This window comes from Thermobia domestica, chromosome 15 (genome assembly GCF_964235325.1).
Source record: "Thermobia domestica chromosome 15, izTheDome1.hap1.1, whole genome shotgun sequence".
NCBI classification, from domain to species: domain Eukaryota; kingdom Metazoa; phylum Arthropoda; class Insecta; order Zygentoma; family Lepismatidae; genus Thermobia; species Thermobia domestica.
Window position 1 is genome coordinate 129,156,947 of NC_137468.1, and position 20,960 is coordinate 129,177,906.

The 20,960-nt window shown below is 35.9% G+C and overlaps 1 protein-coding gene across 1 annotated transcript in view; it reads right to left on the reverse strand.

The window, feature by feature from the left end:
- The window catches only part of LOC145671226 (cationic amino acid transporter 2-like), a 1,570,353-nt gene extending 1,550,959 nt beyond the window's left edge, over window positions 1–19,394 (reverse strand). The window contains exon 1 of the mRNA XM_081740116.1: window positions 19,288–19,394. The gene's annotated coding sequence lies outside the window, so the exon portion shown is untranslated. The remainder of the gene's footprint in view (window positions 1–19,287) is intronic.
- Between the last annotated feature and the right edge of the window lie 1,566 nt (window positions 19,395–20,960).

A 20,960-nucleotide genomic window follows, 5' to 3' on the forward strand; every position in this document is an offset into this window, starting at 1 on the left:
TACAAATTTATTCCTTTGTTTACTTGGTTAATTCTTTCCTTTTTCTGCTTGGTACAAAACTAAATACTCCATCCAAATTTATTTCTTCGTTTATTTGAGTATTACAAAATTTATATAAACTTCTGAGTTAGTTAAAATGGTCCTTCTTAGTTTTTTTCTTGCTACAAAATTGAATAACCACTCAAATTTATCCCTTCGTTTCTTTAAATAGCACAACATGGTCTAGAAATTCTGAGCTAGTTAAAAATGGCATTTCTTCGCTTTTTCTGGTTAGTACAAATTGATTCCTTTTTTACTTGTGTAGCTTTTTTCTGTTCGGTACAAAACGAAATAGGCAACAAAAAATTAACCCTTCGTTTGATTAAATATTACAAAAAGATATAAAATTCTAAGCCAGTTAAAAATGATCCTTCTTCGTTTTTTGTTTTCACGTTGGTACAAAAGGAAATAGGACACCCGTATTTATTTATTCATTTCTTTAAATGACATAAAAAGGTATAAAATGCGGAGCTAGTTAAAATGGCCCTTCTTTCCTTTTCTTCTGATGGGTACAAAAATAAAATAGACTACTCAAATTTATTCCCTTGATTATTTGAATAGCACAAAAATGTATAAAATGCTGAGTTAGTTAAAATAGACCTTCTTCGCCTTTGCTGGTAAGGAAAAATTTATTCCTTCGTTTATTTGAATAATACAAAAGCTATAATGGCCCTTCACTTTTTCCAGTTGGTACATAAGGAAATAGTTCACTCAAATTTTATTCATTCTTCACTTTTTTCTGGTTCGTACAAAATGATATAAAATAGGGTCCTTGTTCGCTTTTCTTTCTTGCTACAAAATTAGAAAGCTCACTCGAAAGTTATCCCTTCGTTTGTTTAAATAGTACAAAATGGTATTGGAACTTCTGAGCCAGCTAAAATGGTCCTTTCTGGTTAGTAGAAATTTATTCCTCTGTCTATTTAGTAAAGAAGCAAACAAAATTTATTCATTCTTCAATTTTTCCTACTTGGTACAAAATTGAATAGGCACTCAAATTTAACCCTTCGTTTATTTTAATGGCATAAAAAGGTACAAATTGCTGAGCTAGTTACCATTGACCTTCTTTGCTTAAGCAATTCAAATTTATTCTTTCGTTTGTTGAGTTAGTTACAATGGTACTGAAATATTGTGCTAGTTGAAGAATGGACATAATTCTGTTTTCCTACGGTTGGTACAGAACCAAATAGGCCACACAAATCTATTCCTTCGCTTATTTGATTAGTACAAAATGTTAGTTCTTTCCTTTTTCTGCTTGCTACAAGTGAATACTCCATCGTTTATTTGAGTATTACAAAATGATATAGAAGTTTGAGTTAGTTAAAATGAAACTTCTTCGCTTTTCTGGTTAGTACAAATTTATTCCTTTGTTTGTTTAAATAGTACCAAAAGGTATAGAATTCTGAACCAGATAAATGTGGCACTTCTCGTTGGTACAAAATTGAATAGGTCACTCAAATTTATTTCTTTGTATATTTAAATACTGCAAGATGATATAAAATACTCAGCTAGTTAAATTGAACTTTCATTTTTTCTCGTTAGTATAAAAAGTTGAGGACACATTATTTCTTTCCTTCACTTGAATAGCACGAAAAAGTACAGAAATTATGAACTTGTTAAAATGGTCCTTCTTAGGTCTTTTTCTGGTTTGATACAAAAACAGAACATTCAAATTTGTTCTTTGTTTATTGGAGTAGTACAAAATGGTATAAAAGTCTGAGTTAGTTAAAATGGTCCTTCTTCGCTTTTTCTGGTTAGTTTAAATTTATTGATTCGTTGATTTTAGTAGTACAGAATGACATAAATTTCTAAGTTAATTAAAATGGGCCTTCTTCGCTTTTCTTAGGTTAGTACAAATTTATTCCTTCGTTTATTTGAGTAGTACAAAATGATATACCATTCTAAGCTAGTTAAAATGGCATTCCTCGCTGGTAAAACTTTGAATAGGTCACTCAAATTTACCGCTTCTTTTGTTTAAATCGTACAAGATTATATGCCATTTTAACTAGCTGAGAATTTTATATCTTTGGTTTCTTTCTCGTTAGTACAATAGCAAATAAGACACTCAAATTTATTCATTCTTCACTTTTTTCTTCTTGGTACAGAACTGAATAGGTCACACAAGTTTATCCGTCGCGCTGTTTACAAGTTATTAAGGGTTAAATATTTGACCTTTGACCTCGAGGGTCAGTACTTTTTTTATATATACTAGTTGATTACCTATTACTAGATTTAGAAACAGCAACTCAATACGTTACTCCGTTTAAGAGTTATTCGGGTTTAAATATTTGACCTTTGACCTCGATGGTCATTATTTTGGAACTTGTAGTAGTTGATGACCAATACTAAATGTGGAAAGAGCATCTCAATATGTGGCTCCGTTTAAAAGTTGTTCGGGTTTAAATATTTGACCTTTGACCTCGATTTTCATTATTTTTGGAACTTGTAGTAGTAGTTGACCAATTACTAAATGTGGAAACACCACCTCAATATGTGGATCCGTTTCCGAGTTATTAGGTTTTAAGTATCTTGACCTTTGACCTCCATGGTTATTATTTTGGAACTTGTAGTAGTTGATGACCAATTACTAAATGTGGAAACACCACCTCAATATGTTGCTCCGTTTCCGAGTTATTACGTTTTAAGTATTTTGACCTTTGACCTCGATGGTCAATACTTTTGGGACATGTGGTCTTTGACGACCTATTACTAAATGTGGCTCCGTTTTCAAGTTTGACCTCTGTTCTCGATGGTCAGTAGTTTAGGGACATGCTTGTGTCATTTTCGCTATATTAAATTGGGGGTTGGGAACGAAATCAGTGCTACGTTAAAAAAGGGGAGGAACGAATAAACTCCCGCTACGTGCTAAGTTAACGAGTACACCCTCATTATTGTCTTAGTAATCTTTGCTATGTTACATAGTTGTATGTTGGTAGTCTCTGTGTAATTTCTGCTATGTTTAAATAGGGGTGGAACGAATACACCCCTGCTATGTTAAATAGTTGTGTGTTCGTAATCTTATGTACACCCCCTTTGCTATGTTACATAGGTATTCATTGTCTGCTATGTTTATAGTTAAAGTAGGGGTTGAGAAAATGTTGATAAAAGGGAATGAATACACCCCTGCTATGCTTCGTAGTCTTATGTTCCTAGTCTTATGTAATTCCTGCTATGTTAAAATAGGAGTTGAAAAAGTGCTCATAAAAGAGAACGAATACACCCCTAAAATGGCCTCATAAAAGGAAGCGAAGTGTTATATAATTTCAACTATGTTAATCTTGGTAGTGTTTGTTATAATGTGCTCATTGTCTGCTGTTTCTGTTTTGTTAAAATAGACAACGAGTGCAACCCTAAAAGGAAACGAGTACACCCCCTAAACTGGAGGGACGGTTCAGGGTGTTACATAGTCTTATGCTATGGTAAAACAAGGGGTGGAAAATAAGTCATACCCTTTTATTAGTTCTGCTATGTTTAAATAGGTGTGGAACGAATTTGCTATGTTCTGCCATGTTCGTAGTCTTATGTGTTAAAATAAAGTTTGGAGTAGTTTTTGCTATGTGTTCGTGTATTCTCTGCTTAGTTCGAATAGGGATTGAAAAAGGAAACGATGCTATGCTAAAATAGAGGATGGAAAATATGCTCATAAAAGAGAACGAGTCCATGGACTATGTTCAAATAGGGGTGGAAAAATCGGCCAACTGCTATGTTAAAATAGGGATTGAAACGTAGCCTTATGTAATCTATGCTATGTTCAATCAGGGGTGGAAACGAATACATCCCTGCTATGTTACGTAGTCTTATGTATTATCTGCTCTGCTATGTGTTCGTAGTCTCTGCTATGGTAAAATGTTCAAATAGGGGTTGAAAAAGTGATCATAAAAGGGAACGATCCAGCCCTAAAAAATGCTCATAAAAGGAAACGAATATATCACTGTTATATTACGTAGTCTTATGTATTATCTGCTCTGGTATGTGTTCGTAGTCTCTGCTATGGTAAAATGTTCAAATAGGGGTGGAAAAAGTGGTCATAAATGGAACGAGTCCATCCCTTAAAATGTACTCATAAAGAGAACGAATACATCCCCTCTATGTTACGTAGTCTTATGCTCTGCTATGTGTTCGTAGTCTCTGCTATGGTAAAATGTTCAAATAGGTGTGGAAAAAGTGATCATAAAAGGGAACGAGTCCACCCCTTAAAATGTACTCATAAAAGAGAACGAGTACACCCCCTACAAATTGCTCATAAAAGGGAACAAATACACCCCTAGAATGGAGGTCGTAAAATACCGTGGGTGGACGGTTCAAGGTGCTCGATTTCCCAGGGGCTCGTGAGTCGTTCTACTATGTTCTAATATGAGCCAGATCGATCCATTTTCTACTACTGATATTTATTCACGGGCCGTAATGATTCTCCTTTTCAGGTAGCCAATGTCAATAATTTATCACTATTAAACAATATCTTTAAAGTGTTCCTAAAGAAAGAAACCTGAAGGAAGTAGGTCGGGGAACCTTGCTGGCCACTTATCTGGTCCATGCCGACCTATCCTCTACCGGTAAAGTGTTCCTTGAACCATCGATTACATTACCACCATAATGCGGCGGTGCCCATCTTGTTGCCAATATTGACGGAATCACCCTTGCTCTGCCAACAAAAGTGGCATAACATTGTTTCCAAGCATATTTCCATATTATGCAGCACCCCAGGTCCCATCAATGAAAACAGGTCCATTTGCCCTCAGTTATCTCCCACCCTGTAGACGATCTTCCACTAAACACCCTGTTTTTCTCTGTTTATTTTGGCGATGAATCCAGTGGTAGCTATTATTTTCAGCAATTGAATTCACAAAATAGAAATGTTCCCTTCTCAAATAAATTTATGAAATCTTGTAATATCGCATGACATCTACACAGGATCTGAATAGTTATAACTACTAAGAGAAATATACTCAATATGATATGTAAACCTTGAAAAGTATGATATTCAGAAAGCTGAGTTCTATGTCCTATGAATTATATTGATTTAGTACCACAGAAATAGCATTCATGGAAAAAGGTAAAAGTTGCATTCACTAATATAAAACAAATCCTGTCAAATTTTATTCCTGTATTCAGGTATACTATGACTGTGAATCTACACAACAGATGAATTAAAAAGAATTAAGAAAAATCACAAAAGTGCAATTCTAGACGGAATTGAAGAACTACTGTAATCAATATGTGTCTTATAAACACAACGATATAAAAATAAAACCAACTAAAAAAACACAGTTACGTAGTTTCAATCAAGGACGTAGAAAACGTCTAGTAATGCCATGTTAATTTTGAAAGGAATAGAGAGATTGAGGTGCAATGTTGGATATGAGGAATGCATGTAGAGCTTCACTGAATAGACGCAATGTAAATCATGGGGGACACCTGAAAATCCGCCATTTTGAAATTAGAGCAAGAAAAATGTAGGGGAATGGGATCATGGGTCATATGGCTCTTGAAACACATTGTTTATTGAATCAATAGTGGCCAATACTGTTTGAGACTTCTGTTTAATTGCAACTCATGGAACCTACGAATGACTGTGTGGTTGATACAAAATTGGAGACAACAGTGAGCACATTTGAGAAACGATAAAGATATACAATCAGGCTCGTCACAGTTGTCGGCGGTATTGAAACTGAAGCAGTAGTCGACAGGTGTCATGAATGTGCCAGGTGCTGTTTGAAATATCCAGTTTTGTAGAAAGCATATCTAATCATAGCTTGGAACCTTACTGCTGTAAACTGGAAGTGGGTGAGTGATTACAAGTTAATGAAGTTGTTTCGTTGTCACATTTTGAAGTCGGATAACAGAAAAACGGTGTGTGTTATATATTGTACGAAATTCATATACGGACGGAAGAAGAACACATCCAACGGTTATATGAGTGACGTGCAACCATCAGGGATAAGGAGTCGGGTAAGTTGAACATCATCCGGTTTCTGAACTAACTCTTCATCTTTATTGTTTCTCAATGAATCAACGAGGAGCAGTAGTTTTATCTGCTCTATAGAAGGCTAGAAAACGTCAGTCATAAACTGTTTCAGATTGTCCTTGATCATATTTGTACTTTTACGAGCATATGAAACAATATTGTGTGGATCGGATGTTTGTTGGCTGGAAAGTTCTGGTTGTTCCTCATTCACGTCATCCTTACGACAGTATTGCTACATTGCCAAAGCTTGGAACGCCTTCTGTTACAGAGATCTCAATCTATATTGGTCACTATTCATTTCAATAGACGGTTTTCGTCAAGGGCTATATGCCACATGACTCCTTTACCGTATATTCTTCTTGCTCTAACTGCAGCATGGCGGCTTTTCAGACGTCTTCCATGATTTACATTACGCCTATATAGTGAAATTCTAAAAGAATTTTCATTTAACCCCAATTCCCCTACTTGCTTCAAAATTAACATGGCATTTCTAGACATTATCTACGTTCTAACTTCGCAATTTACCCTCACTTATCCTCCACCCTGTATACGGTCTGCCACTAAACACCCTCTATTTCTGTTTCTTTTGGTGCTGAATCTAGTGCTAGCAATCATTTTCAGCAATTGAATTCACCAAATCGGAATGTTCCCTTGTGAGTTATTGTGAAAAAATTATTTGTATTTTATGAGTTTGATCTTATTCAGAACATCATAAATGTAGTTTTGACACAATAATATGACTAAATCTTAATGTAAAACATGGTAAATAATATTATGCATACTGAACTGGATACAAAGATAAGAGATTATTTTGTAATGTAATTTGTATTTAAAATATATATTCCTTATCTAATTGAAAATGAAAATGAAATGAAATCTTTCAGTTTTACGTCTCACGATAATGCCGGTTAGGCTAAAGGAGACGGTGACGATGAGAAATGAATGAAATAGTGGAATGAAGAAAGTCGAAGGAAACGGGAGAACCACGAGGAAACTTACAAGCACGGTGTTTGTTCACCACAAATTCCACACGGCGTGAGCTGGGATCGAACCAGGGACCCCAAGCACCAGAGGTGAATACTCTATCACTGAGCCACCGCACCCCCGCCCTTATCTAGTTGAGTTAATGGAAAATATCTGAGTTAACGAGTTGATAAATTTAAACACTAAATTAAAATCTCTGTTCGATACAACTAAAAGGTACACTGATATAATGGAAATTATTAGCTTTTCGTAGCTATACCGTTAGCGTACATGTCTTCATCGCAGAAGGCACTGGCTTGTTGTCCGGCGGGAGCTCATCTGTTCAGATTCGACGTTAAACTGTACGTCCATGTTTGATAGGTTCAATGCTAGAAAGGACGCTGTACTCAAATCCAAACAATAAAATCCCAATTAAGATTGTGCAGTGTGTGTGCATGAGTGAAAAAATATTCAACTTATACAGATGATGACTATGTTAGTGGTAGAGCCAGCAAATTAGAAACCGTCGTTCGATTTCGGGCATGCAATAGTAATTCTTTTATCGAAATACATTTAAATAACTGTCGGCCCAAAGTTGAAAAATGGTTGTCAAGTTGCTTTATGTTCCGGTGCAAATTGATTAGTTGATTGATTGATTGGTTTGACGCAAATTGGCCATCAAAGTCTTATTAACCGTTAAAAAATAGTGATCACCACCGTAAATCAATGTTTGGCCAACATTCAATTGGATACTTTGATACCTTGAAACCTGCTCTTATAAAACAGTGTAATTTAAAAGCTTACATTAAATACTAAGGAGCGGATGCTGTGCTCCGTGGCAGAGTGCTCATCTATGCAGCGTGGTGCCCTGGTTCATCCCAGCTCCAATCAGGCAGGTTTTGTGGTGGACAACCACCGTGTCCGTGAGTTGTCTCGAGGTCCTCCCGCTTCCTCCTACTTTCGCCAGTCCATCAGTATCATCCATCTCACCATCACCCTTAGCTTTGGTGCAAAATATAGAGACGCTAAAATCGAAAATAATATAATAGAAACACTTAAGAACAGTCATGAAATTCTACAACATCAATTGCAAGTCAGGAGAATGGAGGCTGTTCATAGATTCCAGCAAATCCAGCTTAAAAGTGTTTTATTACACAATACTAATGTCCATCCATCCATTACAATAGCACATTCAGTGACTATGAATGAGACATACGAAAGCCTTTAAGTTCTGCTGGAAAAGGCGCATTACAAGCGCTGAGTGATCTGTGTGTGGGGATTTCAAAGTCATTGGAATATTGCTAGGCCAACAAGCAGGCTACACAAAATATCCTTGCTTTTGGTGTGAGTGGGACTCCAGAGCAAGAACTGAACATTGGGTTCGAAACCAATGGCTATTCAGAAGTACTTTCATACCTGGCAAAAAGAAGATTGCTTCACTTCCATTGGTTGATCCCTTTAAAATACTGTTGCCACCGTTACATATAAAACTAGGTTTAATGAAACAATTCATGACAGCTTTAAACAGAGATAGTAAATGCTTTTAGTACCTTGCCAGTAAATTTCCATCTATCACGACAGAAAAAATCAAAGCTGGAATTTTCACAGGCCCACAAATCAGAAAATTAATGGCGGACAAAACATTTGAGGAAAGTATGAGTGAGATAGAATTACAAGCATTGACTGCGTTCAGAAATGTGGTACAAACCCTTTTGGGGAACAAGAAGGCTGCAAATTACAATGTTTTAATCGACGAGATGTTGGAATCTTTTAAACTGCTTGGGTGTAACATGAGCGTCAAAGTTCACTTTCTTCATGCTCATCTCAATTACTTTCTCGACAATCTTGGTGATTTTACGGAAGAACATGGCGAGCGTTTCCATCAGGACATTAAAGTGGTGGAAAAGAGATAACAAGGAAGGTGGACTGTCCATATGATGGCCGACAATTGCTGGATGTTAAAAGAGACTGTACGGAAGAACACCAACGAAAATCCAAAAAGAGGAAGTTTCAAGGATAGCCCGGTGACGAATGTTAGGTATGTATGTTTTAAACTATGCATATATGTTTATCTACATTTTTCTCTTTCTTCTTACCGTTCTTCTATGACTATTAGACTATGGATGCGAAGCATACCTCGTTGCATTCCCTATTTCATGAGCGTTCCAACCAAGATGTCATTCATATTTGTGTGACAATTAGGAGTGGGGGAGAAGCCAGGATTGCCAATGTGAATGCATACAAACCAAATTATAAATTTTATTCAGATGATTGCACTTCGTTTTGTTTCACCCTTCCTATTGTGGCTACGGCTTTCATTTTCTATATGGTTGGTATTACTATGTAAGGCACTTGTATTAATTTTTTGATCAGCGTGGGATTACTAACAGTGTTGTCAACGAACCGGAAATTCATTTTTTTACATATATTTCAAATTTCTTCTTTTTCTACAAATGGGAGCTCATGGGTCCAAGCATACCTCGTTGGATTTCCTGCTCTATTACCTTTCCAACAAGGTGTCGATCATGTCTCTGTGACAATTAGAAGGCGCCAGGGGTAACAACGTGAATGTTTACGAACCACTTTGATTTTTCCCCTCGCTTCGTATTGTAGCTACGGCTTTCATTTTTCTATATAGTTGATATGACTATGTAAGGAATTCGTATTAATTTTTTTACCAACGTAGAATAACTAGCAGTGTTGCCAGTGTGGCCGGAAATTCAAAAAATGACATTCGGGTAAATCCATATCAAGCGGTCCAATGCATGTTGCCCGACAATTTTTAAAAATTCGGATATTTTGTGTGTTGTTACCTTAACATGCCGTTAGTTCAAAATTAGCATTATTTTAATTTTATTGGCTTTTGGTTACGAGTGGCAGCCATATTTGTTTTCGAAGATGTGCCATTTTGAGGTGTTGTAAGGGGTTAAAGAATCTAAAATATCTCAGCCCCTAATTACCCTATCGATGTGAAACAAAAACCAAAATGTTAAGTAAGTTCTACACTTTAAGAGTTAATATTAGTTATTGTCATTCATAAGTTATGAATGGGTAAAATTAACATTTGAAAAAGTAGGTGATTGACGTAAAAAATCCTAACTTTGGCACCTATTTCCCTTAAGAAGGGAAGGGGTCAGGAAGTTGAGCTTTACAGAATAAAGAGGTCTGATATGGTTCTTATCACTCACCAAGTTTCAAGCCTTAGGCGTGTCCCCTATTTTTTCTAGAAATTGTCAAAAATTCAGAAAAGTGGAAAAAGTGCATACTTCACAGGTATATATCTCTGGTGGGGGATCTGATAAAAATATACAATTCCTCCCCATAACAGGTCTACATGATATTATTCTATACCGAAAATTAGGAGTTTCAGATGAGACTATAAGTACCTTTATTATAAACACAAAGTTATAACTATAAATAAGCATAGGCAGAAGTACGGATAAACGATAGTTTACTGTATATCCATCATAAATCGGTTGGCAATGGATGAATAATGCATAGAGTGGTTAAGCACAACATACAAGAACAAGTGTTATCCTGTTAACAAGCAAACAGAACAAATGTACTGAAAACACAAATCAGGAGAGTGCTTGTTTCAATATGCACAATTGTGTTCAGACATGCATCAGATAGGAATTCACTACTGGTGCTTTACTGAGATGCTTACAGCGCAAGAAGACGGTTGTGTTTCTGCAGATCTGTGTATCAATACTGCATCAAATTTGTGAAGAAAATGGAATGTGATGTAGGCAAATGTATTGGTGAGGAATGTCATAAATGTGTGTATGGGCCGGTAGCAAGATGCATTACGTCCCTTTAGTGACTTCAGTGAAGAGAAGAGGAATCTTCTGCTAATCTGAACAAGCAGTGGCATTGCAAACATATGCAACTACCATAGAGTAAAGTTTTCTCGAAAGTACCATAATCTTTTTGGTAATTCGTGATGCGACCTTCTAAAAATCCATTAAAAAAAAATATTACCAAAGGACTTTCAGAAATTTCGAGTGCACATTTACTAAAGAACAAGAATTATGCAGTAGATCTGATTCCTGGAAAATAATCATGTGCTACATGCTACACAAAAATCTTTGTTGTACAAGAAAAAAGCAAAATCGAAAGCAGTAGTGTTGAATCAGGAATTTGTCCTTCCATCAGGCAATATTGAAGTTTTGAATGCAACGTGTTCAAAATTAAGCGTGTCACCTGCTTCGAAAATAAGGAAGAGAAGTGTTGAACAGAGACCAAAAGCAATACGCAAAAAGTTAGAACAATTGAGTACAGGATTGAAAAGGTCTTGAAGCTTCTTTTGACAGTTCAGTTGATGATGAATCACCGACAGAAAATATGCATTTAGTGTCGCTGGTCGAAGAATATGAAGTGCTCATCAAACAATTGAAACAGAAATGCACTGTTGCTGAGAAAGAAGAACAAGTGAAAATAATCTTACTACCCGAATCTTGGTCAAGAAAAATGGTGTGTGCTGAATTTAATGTTTCAGAACGTTTAGTTAAACTGGCTAGGGAACTTACAAAAACTCAGGGAATACTGCCTGATGTATGTAAAAGAAGTAGTAGTAAAACTATTGATGAAAGTACTGTGAAGAAAGTTGTTGATTTTTATACAAGTGAAGAAAACAGTAGGATCCTTCCTGGCAAAAAAGACTATGTATCTGTCTGAATTAATGGCCTTAAAGGTCACAAGCAGAAGCAGTTACTACTTGGTACCTTGAACGAGTTGTACTTACACTTTAAGGAGACAAGCCCAGATTGTAAAATTAAACGATCAAAATTGTGTGAACTGAGATTCAAGTGGTGTGTATTTGCTGGTACATCAGGAACACATTCTGCATGTGTATGCGTACATCATCAGAATGTGAAGTTAATGATCGACGGCGCTAAATTAAATGGGAACTATAAAGATTTGCTTGAAATGTTGACCTGCGATCTCAACAATGAACAATGTATGATGGATAACTGCATCCAGTGCCCAGATCCTGAAAATCTACTTCAACAGCTATTTCAAGACGAGTTAACATACAACCTTCCTGATAATACTATTTAAAAGCAGTGGATAATAACACATCTGCTGAGATGATCACCATAGTTAAACCAAGAGAAGACTTTCTTGAGAACCTTGCAGCAAAACTCAGAAATCTCAAGTCACACCACTGTGTGTCCGAAGTACAATCTAGTTTTCTTGCAGACAAAAAAAGATGTCTTTCACACTTTAAATGCATTGTTTTAGCTGATTTTTCAGAGAACTTCTCATTCGTTATTCAAGACGAGATTCAAAGTTTTCATTGGGTGAACAAACAGGCAACGCCTCACCCATTTGTTTACTATTATAAACCAAGTGATGGAGGTGATTTAAAATCTAGAAGTCTTTGTATTATCAGTGATTATTTAGAACATACCACCACAGCAGTCCACACCTTCCAAAGTCATGTGATTGTAGATGTTAAGTCACATGTTCCGTTGCGTGACACATATCATATACTTCACGGATGGGGCTGCAAGTCACTATAAGAACAGGAAAAATTTCATCAATTTGTGTAATCACAAAGATAATTTTGGTCTTGAAGCGGAGTGGCACTTCTTTGCTTCCTGTCATGGAAAAAATGCTTGTGATGAAAATTTGGAGGGACAACAAAGCGAATAGTAACCAAAAGGAGTTTACAGATGATACGTAATGATCAAATTTTATCTCCACAGGACATGTATGATTATTGTGTAAAAAAACATTTCTGGTATAAAGTACATTTATGTCAGGAGTGAGGAAGTAGTCAACCGTGAAGTTGAACTGCGAGAGAGATTTACTACTTGTTTGCCTGTTCCTAAAACACGTTCATACCATAAACTTGTACCTCTCAGTAACGCCAAAGTTAGATGCTTTCGCACTTCAGTTTCTACTGACTTTCAGGACGTAAATGTGAGAAAAGCGTCCTTGCACTGCCTCCAAACAGGTGACACAGTTGCATGTATTTATGAAGAAAAGTGGTACATTGGAATTGTTGAAGATGTGAGTATCGAACAAGATAACGTGAAAGTGCATTTTTACGAACCCCCAGGACCACGAACTTCATTCAAAATTTCAAGAGACAACAAGACATGGGTACCTTTCTAGAACATTTTACGAAAGCTTACTTCCAATGAGCTTACAACAGCAACGGGTCAGTGTCAAACTATCACTCCGCAGTTGTGTGATCAAATATCCAAACTTTTTGTGGAACAAACTGTTTAAGAGCCAGTATTGTTCTTGTATGTTGTGCTTAACCACTCTATGCATTATTCATCCATTGCCAACCGATTTATGATGGATATACAGTAAACTCTCGTTTATCCGTACTTCTGCCTATGCTAATTTATAGGTATAACTTTGTGTTTATAATAAAGGTACTTATAGTCTCATCTGAAACTTCTAATTTTTGGTGTAGAAAAATATCATGTAGTCCGGTTATGGGGAGAAATTGTATATTTTTATCAGATCCCCCACCGGAGATATATACCTGTGAAATATGAACTTTTTCCACTTTTCTGAATTTTTGATAATTTCTAGAAAAAATAGGGGACACGTCTAAGGGTTGAAACTAGGTGAGTGATAAGAACCATATCAGACCTCTTTATTCTGTAAAGCTCAACTTCCTGACCCCTTCCCTTCTTAAGGGAAATAGGTGCCAAAGTTAGGATTTTTTACGTCAATCACCTACTTTTTCAAATGTTAATTTTACAAATTCATAATTTATGAATGACAATAACTAATATCCACTCTTAAAGTATAGAACTTACTTAACATTTTGGTTTTGGTTTCACATAGATAGAGTAATTAGTGGCTGAGATATTTCAGATTCTTTAACTCCTTACAACACCACAAAATGGCACATCTTCGAAAACAAATATGGCTGCCACTCGAAACCAAAAGCCAATAAAATTAAAATAATGCTAATTTTGAACTAATGACATGATAAGTTACCTGTACATAAAAAATCAGATTTTTTAAAAATTGTTGAGCAACCATTTATTCCTTTTCTGGACCACTTCACATGGATTTACCATTCTTTTACAAATATTTCGAATTTCTTCTTCTACAAATGGGAGTTTAGATGCACGAAACATAGCTCGTTGCATTACCTGTTCTATTAGCTTTCCAACAAAGGGTCGTTCATGTCTCTGCAACGATTAGGAGAGGCACCAAGGATAACAAAGTCAAGATATGAATTCCCTGGTAGGCGTCTACAGGTTAAAAAATACGTTTTTTTAATTTTGACGTTTTCGTGATTTGTGAAAAAAAAAACCTGACGTGATACACAATTTTGAAGATCATTTTCGTAATCTGCAACAAAAAATCGGTCCCGATACACATCTTTACTTGAAAACAACAACACCTTGCATATCAGTATTATAGTTTTCAACCATTATTGGTACACGCGTCTTGGGTTCGATTTCCGATGGGGAAACAAAAATACTTTGACAATCATACACTTTCATTAATCATTCGTCTCCTAAAGACCATAGCCATGAGATATTAATCTATGTCATCATTTCACTTCATTTTCAACCTATAATTTCTATATTACAATGAGTGAAAGATTTGAATCCTACTCTTTAAGAGATATTGAATATGCATCCCGACGAAAACTTTCCTCATGGATTATTGCGGCATTTGTTACAGTTCTAGTGTATTTATAGAAGTTCATTAGTTTCTGCACTTACTATACTACAAGCTAAAAATTAGAACTACTTCAAAACACATTTTTTGACATGTAGAGCAGTTGTCATCTCTTCCCGCATCTTTATATAACGATTAATATGAGTTTTTTTAATGTTTTCAAATCACATCACTAATTTACAGAGAAATATATGTTGTATAATAATCTTTACAAAGCCATTCCTATTGTCAGTAAGGCCCTGTCCGAGTGGTGACCTTGAGTTGAGGATCCCTAACCTCCCCTAAACTCGGGCGTGTGTATCCTATCTCCCAAAGAGTAGTGGGTCATTTTCTCTTAAATCGACTTGGATTGATAATGATTCTATAACATCACCTTCGCGTAAATACATAAATTTTATAGCATGCACTCAACTCCCCTTATCGAAACAGATGATGTTTTCAGAGTAATTAATGAATTCATTTTATTTACCAGTGCAAGTAATTCGAATTATCAAACCTAAATCTAAGACTTGTAAAATTAATAAGTTAAAAAGTTTTAATACACAATATCAATGTTACGATATTTCATTTTTGTTGAAATTGCCAAGCCGTCATAACTTCCTGTATGTGACTTACTGTCCTATTCATAATTCAAACTCTTGACTAAATGGTCGTTTTCGCAATATATCATCATCATCATCATCATAAGTATTTTGCCATTATTGGCAGGTCAATTACCATGACTGAGAAGCGTCCATGCTCCATGGTCTTTCGCTAACCTCTTCTTCTTCAAGAACGATTTTTCTGTTTTGATATCGTCCGTTAACTGTCTTTCCTGTCACCATGTACTCTAGCAAGTCCCTCATGATACAGTTCCTTCTTAACCAATGTCCCAGCTGACTTCCTCTCTTTTCCTTGATAATATCTAAAATTGTTCATTTTCCTCCACCATTTCTAAAACCCTTCCTTTATTTCTCCTTTCACCAGCTAATTTGCATTGCGATAGATCTGAACTTAATTTTGATTGGAATTAACATGGTTTGAATCTCACGTTAAGCTATAGGGCTACCTCTGATATGGTTTCATTCTGATAAAATATTGTAAAGCTGAAATCTCCAAGTTGGACTTCATAAAACGCAGAATAAACATTGTCTGCAAACCGAAAGGAAATCCAGAAAATAAAATTAGCAAAACCATACAATTGACTGAAAATGACAATTAGCAACTCCAAATAATACTTCACAAACTGATCTCTCGAATTCCCTCGTGGCTATATGGTTGGCATACGCGACTTTGGTGTCGCAAACCCTAGTTCAGCTTTCGGTAGTTCTTGTGGTTCCGATCCTGCGTTAAGCGTTTGGGTACAAAACCTCTCGGCGACAACCTCGCGGACCAAAACCTCGCCTGGCCAAAACCTCGCGGCCCAAAACCTCGTGCGACAAAATCTCCCCAGGCCAAAACCTCGTGGGACAAAATCTCCCCAGGCCAAAACCTCGCCTGTCCTAAACCTTCCCGCCCAAATCCTCGCGTGCCAAAATCTCGTCTGTTCAAAACCTCGCGGTCCAAAATCTTGCCAGGACGAAACCTCCCCTTGTCAAAACCTCGCGTCCCAAAATCTCGCCATACCCAAAATCCCGCCTGCTAAAACCTCGCGGTCCTTATCTCTGGACGCAAAATCTCACCTGGTCTAAACTACGCAGGACGTAATCTTGCCTGGGAAGAAATGTCAGTATAAAACCTCGTCACTACGATTTCTTCGATGTAGAATGCTCTATATATTGCTACCTGTATATATTTTGTTATAACACATAATTGCATTAAAATAATGACAATAAAATATTCTAACGCGTGCTTTGAAAATCAGTATACATAAAAATGAAAATGACTATGTTTGTGACATCATACCCCTTAAGCCACCCGACTGATCTTGATCAAATTTTCAACATAGATGAGGTTCGGGCCTGGGGTGTCTTTTGTAATTTCACTTTGTCGGCATAATGATGTGGAGGGGAAGATATATAAAAACAAATAAAACTTAATAACTCTTGAACCACGGTACCGATCTCGATCGAATTTGCCAGACAGATCAGGTTACCGCCTGGGGTGTTTTTTATCATTTCACAGGAAGGCGGAGGGGAAAAGGGAAACATATAGAAATATATAGAAATGAAAGTGGCTGCGTTTGTGACTTTATAACTCTTGAACCGCCCGACCGGTCTCAATCAAATTTTCAATATAGATGGGGTTTGAAACTGGGATGGTTTTTATTTCACTTTGACGGTGACTTTAGGAAATTCTAACAAAATCGAACAATATTTATGAAAGTATGAAATAATATCTGAGTTTTTAAGTTCCTCGATTATGTCCTGTAGGGTAAAGGAGACGTAGATGATCAGGATGAAGGAAATGATATAATGAAGAAAGTGGGAAAAAACGGGAATACCACAAGAAAGCCCACACATACGATGTTTTATATTATTATTATTATTATTATTATTATTATTATTATTATTATTATTATTATTATTATTATTATTATTATTATTATTACTATTATTATTATTATTATTATTATTATTATTATTATTATTATTATTATTATTATTATTATTTGTAATATGGAATTGCATATTAAGAAACTTATTGGATAAATTTTAAGGAAAGGTTTCATTCCGCAAGATTTTTGGTAAGTGAGATTTTGATCCACGAGGTTTTGGACGGCGAGGTTTTGACCAGGCGAGATTTTGGCTCACAAGGTTTTGGGCGGCGATGTTTCGGCCGCGACATTTTGTCCGTATCCCTACGTTATGTTTGTGCTGAACAGGGTGCTAAACTCCAAATCAACCAACCAACAAAACTTAAGCTCTACCCTCAAAATTGATTTAAATTATAAAGTATTTTTTATAACTTTTAATAACTTCAAGCTTAAATAACAGAAATTTAACTCCATTCCTACAATTATTTAATGTATTGTAATTTTGGGGAAAGGAAGAAGATTCTGAAAGATGATTTAGAGAAACAACATAATAAAGTTATGTTTCCCTGTTAATAGATCGAGATCAAACAATTAAACCATTTTTCTGGAAATTTTTCTACTTAATATGTTACCTTTTCTGAAGAATAGAATCTCCTATGTAGGTTAGTGAAGCCTATCATACTCATGAGCAAAGCACTGCCTCCACCTCAACTTTTTCACAAAAATGAGTTGTTCATATTAACTCCACACTCGTCTAGAAAGTATTTCACTTTCCGAGACCGTCCAAAAGATGCGCCCCCCATCAGATAACGCCGCCAATGATCATGGTTCCTTTTTTGAGAATATCTTATAACTATTAATTTGTTTTCACAAAGCAGGTGAGCAAATTTGGCAGCCACTTGTTTAGTGTATTTAAATGGATTTTTTAAATGCAAAATACACTCACTTGACTTTCGTTGTAAAAACTGGTCACGATTTCCAAAATGTGCTGAGCAAACACAGTGTGGTTGAGTTCTTTCATGAGTTGAATCTACTGTTTCCTTCCACTTCTTTTATTTCACCGTAGTGTTCATTATCACCATCACCGTCTCCCTTACTCTTCAAATGTAATCGTGGCCTGTTAAACTAAGCGAGGCTAATTTATTTATTTATTTATTTTACTTTTAAACTATAATGACTGACAAGTTTTACGTATTATGATTAAGTATAATGGGACCTTTTACATAAAAGAACACCACAGTAAGAAGGGAGACCAAATTTTAATTCAACCTGCTTTAGCTTTATGTAGCGGAGACTGTAGACAATCTTTACAGAACATCTCCTTGTTTAAAATAATTTAAATTACTCATCATTTTAAACGTGAAATTCTCTGATTATTTGTATTGCTTATAAAATACAAGCACGTAACACAATATTGCTGAGTTTGTTACCCAATACCAGTTATTTAACTAGTCCAGATATGGGTAACAATACCTATATTTCTTGAATTTGTACTGAGTTCCTCAGATTTATACAATTCACATACACACCTTTGGTGCGAGAAATCCATCTTTGATTTCCACCGGGAATTCAAATTTTTCGAAATCCGCATTAAGCTATAGATCTCGTGTATGTCTAGTATTAGCTTGTGACTAGTAATTTACTCATCTATCTAGGTATGTAAAACAAAACTATAATATACTTCATTATAAACGTAAGGACTATTATAGAACGCAATCGTAGTTTAGTGTTATACAGTTAATATCTGTAGGCTAATGATGACGAATCACAGAAGAGAGCTCTTTCATGGCTCAGCGGTTTGTGCACGCGCCTTAGCCGTGAGAGACCCAGGTTCAGTTCCCGGCGGGAGCTCATGTGGTTCGGATTCCATGTTAATCAGTAGATCCTGTCTCATATAGCCTCGATGCTGAATGGGACGTTAAACTCAAAAACAACTCCATGGCATAAGAAAGTAAACGATTAAGGAATCGATTAAATTAGATTAGTGTGAGAACCAGGACAATATCCATGAACACGATGCTATCCATTACAATACCACACAGCAAAGGACCAAAACCATATCCTTTGCTCCAAAGATAAGCACTTATTACTAGGCAACCGTGCCTGTTTGAAGTACCGTTAGTACTCAAGTTTCGAGAGGATAGCTTTACCCTGTTGAGCAAAATAAATCCTCTTAGAAATGAATCTAAAATATTTAAAATACCTTAACTCTTGAAATGTGTCGCTCAAAACGTAGACATCGGGTTCTTCCATAAAATACAGGGGTCAGTTTCAACAAGGCGATTGATTGCTGCTTCTCACTTAACTCCTTACGTCACAATTCTTGTAATAGAGAATAAAGAAATATCTGCATAAGATGAGTGATACGTACCTTTACGTAACAGATGAAAGAGCTCAACACAGCTGATTTATTTTTTCTTTAATTTGACAGTATGTAGTTAAAAATGTTTTCTACTTTATGATATCGATAAGACAAGTAATCTCTTACAGATGATAAATCTAATTCAAACTTATCTCACAAGCCGATAAGAAATCCTAATATTAAGTCTAGTTGCAATTTATTTTTGTAATAATTATAAGCATCCGATAAGCAATCAAAGGTATTCATGTTTCTTTTGAACATGTTAACTTTAGGAAATCTAGCTTTAGAGAGAATTTGTTTATAGCAGTCATCGTTATGATTGGGTGAATATTGGTTCAAATTAAATTCGCTCTATTCTCGACAAGTTTGTTTGCTTCGGTTTGAACAGGCGGTAGAAGCAAGTTTATTATTGTTTTCCGGTTGATACTTTTGCTTTTACTTGGTCTGTATGAACAAAAAGCTCTCAAAGTTAAGGAGACGATTTAAAGTACCAGAGTCATACAGAAAGGGAGGGCTAGGGACCCATGGCCCAGTGGTGGATCTAGGCAGGGGTCAGAGGCGCCTAGGCCCCCAGTTTTTTGAGTGACAAAAATAATTTAAACTATTATTTATATATCTTTGCAAATTTATAATAAACAAGGTATACTTATCATAATCTTGGTTCCCAACTGCGCTCCCCTTAGTTTTTACCTCCTAGATCCGCCTCATGGCCTCACTAACTTGAACCAACGAAAACTACTGATCAATGCTTCTATCCATTAATTCTTCAAGATACACTGAGAAAAATCCGTTATCCGGACAGCGGTATATTGTACAAATACACGGAATCCTCTTGCTTACTACAGAAATCAGTATGGAGCATACGCTATCCATATGCTACATACGGACTGCCCTTAGATGTTACATCATGCCGTTGTAGGATGTTTGACATCTAACAGTTTTTCCGTATATCACATGCATATATTTATGTTACATTCCTCAGCTATATGTTATATACGTCCATTTGTATGTGAGATCCTGACCGCCTATATTGTTTCATACGAAAAGTACATATAGATGGAACACTTATACGGAAAGTATTATAAAACATCCGTTTTCAGTTATAAGTCTGGTGTAAGTTAAGTTCAAAAACTAAAGGAATTACGCATGTAACCTACCTTTTTAAGTACGCTTCCTGCATTTTTTTTCGTAGTGTAGCTCACAAGAAATTTATGGAGTTGGAAATTTACACCTGATTGTACAAGAACTTAGTTTTGTAATAGTCTTCCTCATATCCGAACCAAGAATTTCTTTAAACTATGACCCAGATTCAAGATCCATTGATCCAGATATACAGTCACTTCAATAAAGCGACACTTGACTTCTAGTGAACAAACAAACTCGATCCATTTGATCATGTTGAATCATCTGTGCCGACTCTAATGGTGCAATTTGTTTAAATGGGTCGGCTCACGACTCGTTCACCACAGAGCTGATCTCAGAAAAATCGTTTGCATGTTATGTCTACTGAGCCG